This window comes from Osmerus mordax, chromosome 25, assembly GCF_038355195.1.
Source record: "Osmerus mordax isolate fOsmMor3 chromosome 25, fOsmMor3.pri, whole genome shotgun sequence".
Classification (NCBI taxonomy): domain Eukaryota; kingdom Metazoa; phylum Chordata; class Actinopteri; order Osmeriformes; family Osmeridae; genus Osmerus; species Osmerus mordax.
In genome coordinates, this window is record NC_090074.1 from 10,818,244 (window position 1) to 10,827,351 (window position 9,108).

The 9,108-nt window shown below is 49.2% G+C and overlaps 1 non-coding gene across 1 annotated transcript; it reads right to left on the reverse strand.

Annotated features, from left to right (window-relative positions):
• Positions 1–7,638: 7,638 nt before the first annotated feature.
• Positions 7,639–7,710, reverse strand: trnap-agg (transfer RNA proline (anticodon AGG)). Its single transcript has one exon. It is a non-coding gene; the product is annotated as a tRNA-Pro (tRNA).
• Positions 7,711–9,108: the final 1,398 nt, after the last annotated feature.

Below are 9,108 nucleotides of genomic sequence, written 5' to 3' on the forward strand. Positions count from 1 at the left end.
CTATCCATCCATCTATCTATCGCTCAAACTGTGTGGCTTCTGAGCTTGTGTGCTCTTATCTGAAGCTCTGTCTTTTTGGTTTCGGCACTTACCATTTCAACACTTGCATGATCCATATATTAAATATTTTAAAACAATGTGTGCAAGCAAGCGTAAAGTTAATCACTTTTTGCTGCTCTTACTTCTTGTAGACTTGCCGTATTTGGTTAGAAAGAGTAGTGATTGGGAAATAACGACGGACTGACCAACAGATAGTTGATAAATAGAAATATTTATCCACAAGTGTAAAAATAGAAATATGAACAACAACTTCAATTAAAACTATATATATACAGGCAAATGATATGCTAAATTACAATATTTACACAATGAAAACTATATACACAGGGGAAATCTAAGCATTAACTATATCTAAACAATGAAAACTATATACAAAGGCCCAAAGAATCTTTTTTTTTTTTGCTCCTCCAGCCACTGCTCTCTGGAAAGAGTCTCTGCAGAGGGGCAGTAAACAGTCCCCTTATACTGGCTGTGGCCAGTCTCTGCCGTTCTGTTCTGGCCACACCTCCAGCATTTGTTGGCCTCCACTCTCCTCTGGTAGGCATGGGGAGCTGGACCAGGAGCAGGACGAAGCTGGGGAAGGTGGGTGGTGCAGGAAGAGGGTGGGACAAAACGCAGGGCTTGGGGGACCATCAATGGAGAGGGGGCAGAGGGTGGCCTTATACCAGGGGCTCTGGAGACAAACAGCACAGTAGGGTGGGCAGCAGGGCGAGGGGCGATATGGGTAGGGCGAGGGGCAATGGGGGTAGGGCGGGGCATGATAGGGATGGGAGTGGGGCCTCCAAGGGCGGCTGAAGGACCAGGGAAGAGCTGCCTCTGGGCTGCCAGCCTGGGTCGGACCGCTGGAGGTGGTGCTGGGGCTGCACATGTTGCCCGCCTCTTGGTTTTTGCCTGCCCTGCTGTGCTCTGCGGCAGGTGGTAGGTGTGGGCTGCTCCCTGGGGTTGAGGTGGAGCAACAGCAGGGCGGATGTTGGCAGGCAGGAGAGGCTCGTCAGCCACAGACAGAGGACCTGGCAAGTTTATGCCCTGCTGCAACACAGCCAGATCCTGCTTCTTCACCCTGCGGTTGTACCACTGGGAGAGGGTCGACTGGTTCACCTCCACCAGCTGCAGGGTGGTGTCCTGCATGATGGCCCCATTGCCCAGGATGAGCTGCCGGACCTTGCGGTAGTCCTGCAGGATCAGAGTCCACCTGGACATGCAGTTCTTCCCCTGCTTCCTGGGACTCTTGTGGATGTCCGAGAGCCGGACGAAGATGGCCTCCACAAGGCGGCAGCAGTCTGGCCACTGAGTAGGCGAACCAGTGGACCCCAGGACACACCTCTCCACACTCTCCACACCTGGCGTGAACTCCACCTTTTTTTTGTGGCGGAACCGCCCCTTGATGAGCCTATCCAGGTGCCGCGCAGCAAACACCACCCTCTGCTTGTCATAATCCAGCAGGTCTTGCCACAGCCCCACAATGTTGCTGACCTAAGAAGGAAAGAAAACATATATTATATATGTTTATATATTATAAATACATAAACAAATATCTGTTGTACAATGCATGTCTTGCTGACCTGCTGGTTATGGAGGGTTATGTTGGTCTGATGCCTCAGCTCCACTAAGCACTCTGCCAGTCTATCCACTCGATCCATGCCTGGAATGCCATGCTCGTCCACAGCCTGAAACATTCAACAATTTGACATTTAGTGCTGAACACCTTATGGCAAAGGTTTGTTATATTGACTACTGCTGCTGTGTGTTTTATTTGTTTGCTGTCAATTACTGTGTGTTGTTCCTAATAATCAATTGCGCTTGTATTCAGACACTTTCCTATCTACTGAACTTGTTAGTTTCTATGAATGACAGTTAGTTACTAGTAAAAAGTTAACATACCAGCTGTTCTTCAGGCACCTGAGAGGAGGCACCTGGGACACAGGGCTGGGTTATGGGGGGAAGCAGGGTGGTAGCTACAGGCATGGGGGTGACAAGGCAGAGTGGTGGGGGTGACAGGTAGGATAGAGGTGGTTACAGTCAAGGTGGTGGAAGGCAGGGTGGAGGAGGTGAGTGGCAGGGTGGGGACCACAGGCAGGGTGGTGGAAGGCAGGGTGGAGGAGGTGAGTGGCAGGGTGGGGACCACAGGCAGGGTGATGGAAGGCAGGGTGGAGGAGGTGAGTGGCAGGGTGGGGACCACAGGCAGGGTGGTGGAAGGCAGGGTGGAGGAGGTGAGTGGCAGGGTGGGGACCACAGGCAGGGTGGTAGAAGGCAGGGCGGAAGAGGGGAAGTCTTCCGAAACACTACCGATAGTGAGGTCCTGTCCTTCATCCTCAAACCCTTCATCCGCCTGTTCCTCCTCTGTGGCGTGGTCCTCCAGCAGCTGGTCTGTCTCCTCAGAGTCGGGGTCCATGTCCTGCAAGGGCTGCCCTGTCTGCCTAAGCAGGTAGTTCACCCCAAGCAACTCTCCTGAACATGAACAACAATGCAATGCTAATTAGTATTAAAAAACAGATATGGAACTTACCATAATGCATAAATACTGAGCTCTTAACAACATAATTATTTGTATTCATATTTGCCGAGACTTACCGGTGTACTTTCTCGGCGGGATGAAGGAGGGGACATACTTCCCTGTTGCTGTTGACGGACTCCAGCACGTCCCCCGCGTACGTCAACAGCGCCATGCGCTTGGTGGTGATGGAGGACGCTGCCCGGTTTTGGTTCCACCTGTTCAGGCCTTCCAGGAGGTACAGCTGGAAGTTGAGCAGGTTTGCACTCGTTCCAAAAAAAAAGAAAGAGAGAACGTGAACAATGATGAACAAGGCTATTTGAATAAAATGTCATCGGTAAGAATATTGATAATATGATGAAATCTACACCAACCTGGAATAAACCTGTTCAGGTGGCAGTGGAAGGACTCCAAGGAGGTGGAGCCTCTTGCACACCTGTACGTGGTCAGCTGGATCCCCTCCCTGGTGGAACTGCCTGTCTCCGTGTACAGGAGTACACCTGGCACATCCTGGATGCACTTCACGTGCCTCTTCTGGGTGCGCCAGATGTGCTCCATCTTTGCCTGGTCCAGCAGCGGAACTCCCAGCAGGTCTCTCCCCTTCTCCCCCATCAGCTCCTGCAGCAGCTGCTCAATGCGGAGGACCGTGGCGTCCACTCCACGTGTCCTCCGCCTGCAGAACTGGGACAGCTCAGCCTTGGTGATGGCCTTGTCCACCATGTCGTTGGTGATGAGGGGCACACCCTCCCTTCTGAGCTGCTCCCTCTTCACCCTGCGCAGTAGGGCTACGTCCGCTGCATCCCACTCAAAGAGGCACACAGACAGGCGGCTCATAAAGAGGGGGTACAGGGCATGGGCATCGGTGGTGCATCCCACGGCCAGCCGCCGCATAAAATGCCAGATGTCCAGCCTTATCTTCAGGTCTGGCCACCCACCAAACCTGGCCTGAAGCTTGGTCTCCCCCTCCTCCGAGCAGCAGCCACAGTCCACATAGAGCAGGACCGGGGGAGCTGCACCTGCCTGGGTGTACCTCTCAATGAGACCAGAGACCATCGGGTCCAGCCCCGGTCCCTCCTGGGCAGTCAGGACACTGACGAGGACCTGGCCGATCTCGTTCCCCACCGAGGTCACCCAGAATGCAGTCCCCTTTGCTGCACCAGCCAGCTTCTTTGTCATCTGAAATGACAAAATGTACACAAAAAACTTAATGAGAGCTTTCAAAAGAAAATCTATTAACTAAACACAGAAGTTTATGTATTTATTACTACAGTCTTAATCAAAGGCATGGATGTGTGTATGTGTGCTTATAAGAATACAAATCATTGAGGATTCATGTTTTCATTGTGGCATAATTGCCACAATGGATTTTCTTCATCTTATTACCTTCATGGTGGAGTCCATTTTTAAAATGGACCCAAAGGTTGACGTGATGGACGCCTTTATATGGTCCATACGGCTGATGATGTCCCTCCCGTACACCGACAGCACCCACCGGCTGGTTGGGACATCGAGTGGCTGTGGAGGCTCCTGGCAGGTGACTGGGAAGAGGCTGGGCTGGTTAACAAAGGCCGCACACTCCCCCAAGTAGTCGGCCAGGCGGTCCAACCACTGCTCCCCATGGTTCTCCCGCAGCTGTTTCACCAAGCACGCCGGGCTGTTGCCGAGGGTCCGTTCCCGCAACATGCGGATGACCCGTATGTCACAAGCATACCTTGAAGAAAAGACCGATTAGTTTCAAGAACTTGTTCAATAATGTAAGGACCTGCAGCAGGCATTATTAGAAAATGATTGTAGATTTTTAACTCAAAAGCGTGTCAGGATCATCCTGAACTTCCTCCTGTGAGGCAGGTCCAGCTGGTCCAGGACAGCCTGACTGGTTGCCAGATGGGTCAGGCGACACACAGTGCACCTGAGTGTCTCCGTCACCATCAGGTAGTACCGGTCCACGTCCAGGACCTTCCGCACCCTCTTGTGCACACCATACCCCGTCAGCTGCTTCCCACAGGTTTGGCAGAATACCCTCACTTTCCACAAGTGATAGGGCATCCATACCAAGAGCCTGTGGGCAAAAAAACGGTCCGGTGTTGGAGCCTGGTGGTAAATCAGGGCAGAGGCTGGTGGCTCATACCAGAGCTTCAAGTTCAAACGCAGCTTGCCAGACTGAAACAGGGTGGACGCAATCCACCGCTGGTCCTGAACCGGGATTGTCTCCTTCATTCTGACAGGAAGCCAGAAGTCAGGAGTGGGACCAGGAGCAGGGCCAGGAGCAGGGCCAGGAGCAGGGCCAGGAGCAGCAAGCTCATCCTCATCATGCACATCCTGTTACAAAACAAGAGAAATATATTTACAAAAACAGAATAGCCCAATCATATGAGAACATCCTCATCCTATGAAACAAAAAATAGTTCAAAGAACACAACACTTACAGCAGCCGTTGTAGGGCTGGTGCTGGTCTCAGAGACAGTGCTGAGGCTGGAAGCTGTGCTGGGCCTCACAGAGGTCGTCGCAGGGCTGGAGCGGGAAGATGTCCTCACGGAGGCTTTGTAGGGGGTGGATGGGGGCTTTGAGAACGGTGATTCGGTGCTCACAAAAGCCATGGCAGGGCTTGATGGTGTTCTAGGCCTCACAGAGGCCATAGGGGAACCAAAGCCTGGTGGGGTGGTCCTCACAGAGGCCTTAGGGGAACCAAAGCCTGGTGGGGTGGTCCTCACAGTGGCCGTAGGTGAGCTGGCAGTGGCCTGGGTGTCTCCTGTCATGGTGGGTGGACTGGACAGAGACTGGGAGAAGGAGGGGGGGAAGCATTTGTAAAAAGTAGAGCTCAATGAAATCAAATCAAGCTCTTAAGATTTAGGTTTGCTCATATTAACCTATAAATATATATTTACATATAATCATATTTACCTTTGCTTTCCTAACCACATTCACATTGGGCTTTGCAACAGCGCCATGTGAGCCTCCAAATCGTGGTTTAGAAAACTGTGGTGACAATTAGAGACATTTATCAAAGGATTACATTGTAAACCTGAAATGCTCTTCCATTTTGCCATCATCATATGTAATCAGTGGTTGTCCATATTTGAAAGCTTGTATGACAATAATAATATTGAAATAGTCACCATGGACAAAGTCAGTGTGGGCCGTGCTGGGACATGGGCTGAGGCAGAGGCAGAGGCTGAGGCCATTCCCAGTGGAGGAGGGGCAGAGGCAGAGGCTGAGGTCGTTCCCAGTGGGGGAGGGGCAGCACAGGTAGAGGTCTCTGCCACAGTTTGTCCAGTGGTTGGCTGGATTAGGGACAGAGAGATCCATGTCAGACATCACATTACTGAGCACATCACAAAGTGATTCTTTTAGTGTTTTGGTGTCAAGAAGTCTCATTCACATTACCTTTGGGTTATGAAAGCCACAAGTACACTGCTGTGTCCCACCAAACAGCATTCTTTGGCCACGTAACTGCAACGGGCACTTCTCAATCTGTTCCAAATAAAACAAACACATTTTGTAAAGAAAACAACCCAATAGAAATGGACCATTTTGACATATCATCTTCTATTGGTGACTAAACATGACATTGACACTGAAGTTGCTGTTCATTATCCTTATCAAGGTCCCATACTGTGTCTGGTATTTCTGGCAATTCAGTAATCTTTTATAGGCCATCAGAATACATCCATTTTTTTTTCAGTGATCTTTTGGTCATTTTACATACCTTTTGAAAGAGGTCATACCACCTCTTCTGTCTTGGGGCTGGCCTGTTGCCTGCATCAGCAGGCCAAACCCCAGAGCTGGCAAACCTCCTCAAACGGGACATCCATTCCCCATCCCCCATACTTTTGTGGCTTTTTGAACTCGACATCTAAAAGGTAAAAGGAGCGATTTTTCACACTAGTACAATAAAATTTATTTATTGTTATAGGTAGCTTTTTAACATATCAAAAATTTAGCTACTATTTCCAGAGGAATATTTTTTTTAAACTTTTTCTGGGTCACTTTATTACCACAAGTGAAAAAGTTCTCTTTATTTCGTTTTGTCCCCAGTGACATCTATAATATATAACAGGTTAAATATTGCGTTTGCTAGTCCGAATAACATCTGTCGCTACAGTAACCTATTAGTAATCCCTTAAAAAAAGTAAATGACAGCCAATACTACATTACCTGAGGAAATCTACTTTAGCTACTGTACATGACAAACTCTGAAATGACAAACTCTAATATTCGTGATATGACTTGTCATTGACCCGATGAACGATAACATGTATTGAAATGTCAAACGGATTATATTTTGATTAGCTATGTATGTATTTATTTACCTTTGCGGTGCGGTACTGCTAACAACTGGAAATAGCGTATCCTGCAATGAATGAACTGACGCGACTTACTGTCACTCATCTCACATCTTCGGCGGGGGTCTCTGCGGTCGTGGACGCCGTTGCTATCGGTGTGACGTAATTGGAGATGTACGTGTTCCGATTGGCTCAATCGGCCTGACGCAATTGGACGGGGTGAGAATCCGATTGGCCCTCGAACCTAGAACCGAGGTAGCTGATTGGTCGCGATAGCCAGTCGAATGTGCCCCGGGTGTTGCTGCTTTGATCGATTTGTTGTCACAAAACATGCTTAGACAAATAGAGAAAATTCTGCAGCAAATCACCCCGATCTACGTTGGGTAAAGGACTGATTTGGAAATAGAACAGGAGCCCTCTTTGCTACGTTACCTCCTTCAACAGCATACTATAATGGGCTCGTCCAGGATTTGAACCCCCGACCTCTCGCTTCCTAAGCGAGAATCATACCCCTATACCAACAAGCCATGTTCTAGTTGCTGCTTCGATTGATCGATTTGTTGTCACAAAACATGCTTAGACAAAGGTTCCCTGCACCCTAAGCGAGATTCATAACACGAGACCAACGAGCCATGCTCTGGTTGCTGCTTTGATAGATTTGTTGTCACAAAACATGCTTGGACAAAAAGAGCTGGAGAAACTTCCGCAGCAAATCACGCCGATCTACGTTGGGTAAAGGACTGATTTGGGGATAGAACAGGAGCCCTCTTTGCCAGGTTACCTCTTTCAACAGCATACTGTAAGGGGCTCGTCCGGGATTTGAACCCAGGACCTCTCGCACCCTAAGCGAGAATCATACCCCTAGACCAACGAGCCACTTTCTAGTTGTTTCTTCGATTGATCGATTTAATGTCATAAAACATGCTTACACAAAGGCTCCCTGTACCCTAAGCGAGATTCATACCACGAGACCAACGAGCCATGCTCTGGTTGCTGCTTTGATCGATTTGTTGTCACAAAACAATAAGCGAGAATCATACCCCTAGACCAGGGGTCTCAAACTCGCGGCCCGGGGGCCAATTGAGGCCCGCGAGATGATATTTTGGGGCCCGCTACTTGACATCACAGTTACATTTACCTTTACATTTAGTCATTTAGCAGACGCTCTTATCCAGAGAGACTTACAGTAAGTACAGGGACATACCCCCGAGGCAAGTAGGGTGAAGTGCCTTGCCCAAGGACACAACGTCAGTTGGCATGACCGGGAATCGAACTAGCAACCTTCGGATTACTAGCCCGATTCCCTCACCGCTCAGCCACCTGACTCACTAACACAGTTTAGTGTTAGTGTGGCCCGCGCATTTTCATTCATTCAATTTCGTTTCCAGTCATGTCTTTCTCAAAACCTGCCGTGAAGAGAAAAGTTGGCGACGAGCATAGACAATTTCAGGGAAAGTGGGAGACAGAATATTTTTTTGTTGAGCACAGGGGCACCCCGACGTGTCTTATATGCATAGAAAAAGTTGCGGTGCACAAGGAATACAACATTAGATGCCATTACTTAACTAAGAGCGTCTGCTAAATGACTAAATGTAACTAGACATGAGGAGTATGCAAAATACCAGGGAGATGAGAGAGAGGACCGGGTCGCCAATCTTAAAAAATGTCTAAAGAGAGTGATGAGGCAGTCGAAGCTAGCTACGTGGTGAGTGAGACGATTGCTAAGGCGGGAAAGCCATTCAAAGAAGGCAAGTTCATCAAAAAGTGCATGTTACAGGCTGCAAGTATAGTCTGTCCGGAAAAAGGGGTCAGTTTAGCAACATCAACCTTTCAGCCAACACAGTGGCAGAGCACATTTCTGACCTGTCAGGTAACATTTACGATCAACTGCGTGAGAAAACCAAACATTTCCGTGCATACTCAGTCGCTCTTGATGAGAGCACAGACATCACTGACACTGTGCAGCTCGCAATGTATGTCCGTGGTGTTGACGACAATTTTGAAGTGATGGAGGAGTTGCTCACACTGATTCCAATGCATGGCCAGACCACCGCTCAGGAGATATTCCGTCAGCTGTGTGATACCATTGTGGATGCCGGTTTACCATGGAAGAGGTTTGCTGGAATAACAACCGACGGAGCGCCATCAATGACAGGGAGGAGAAATGGACTGGTGGCACTTGTTCAAAGAAAACTGGAAGAGGAGGGTGTGGAGGAGGCCATTGCTCTGCACTGCATTATTCATCAGCAGGCCCTTTGCAGCAAATGCCTGACG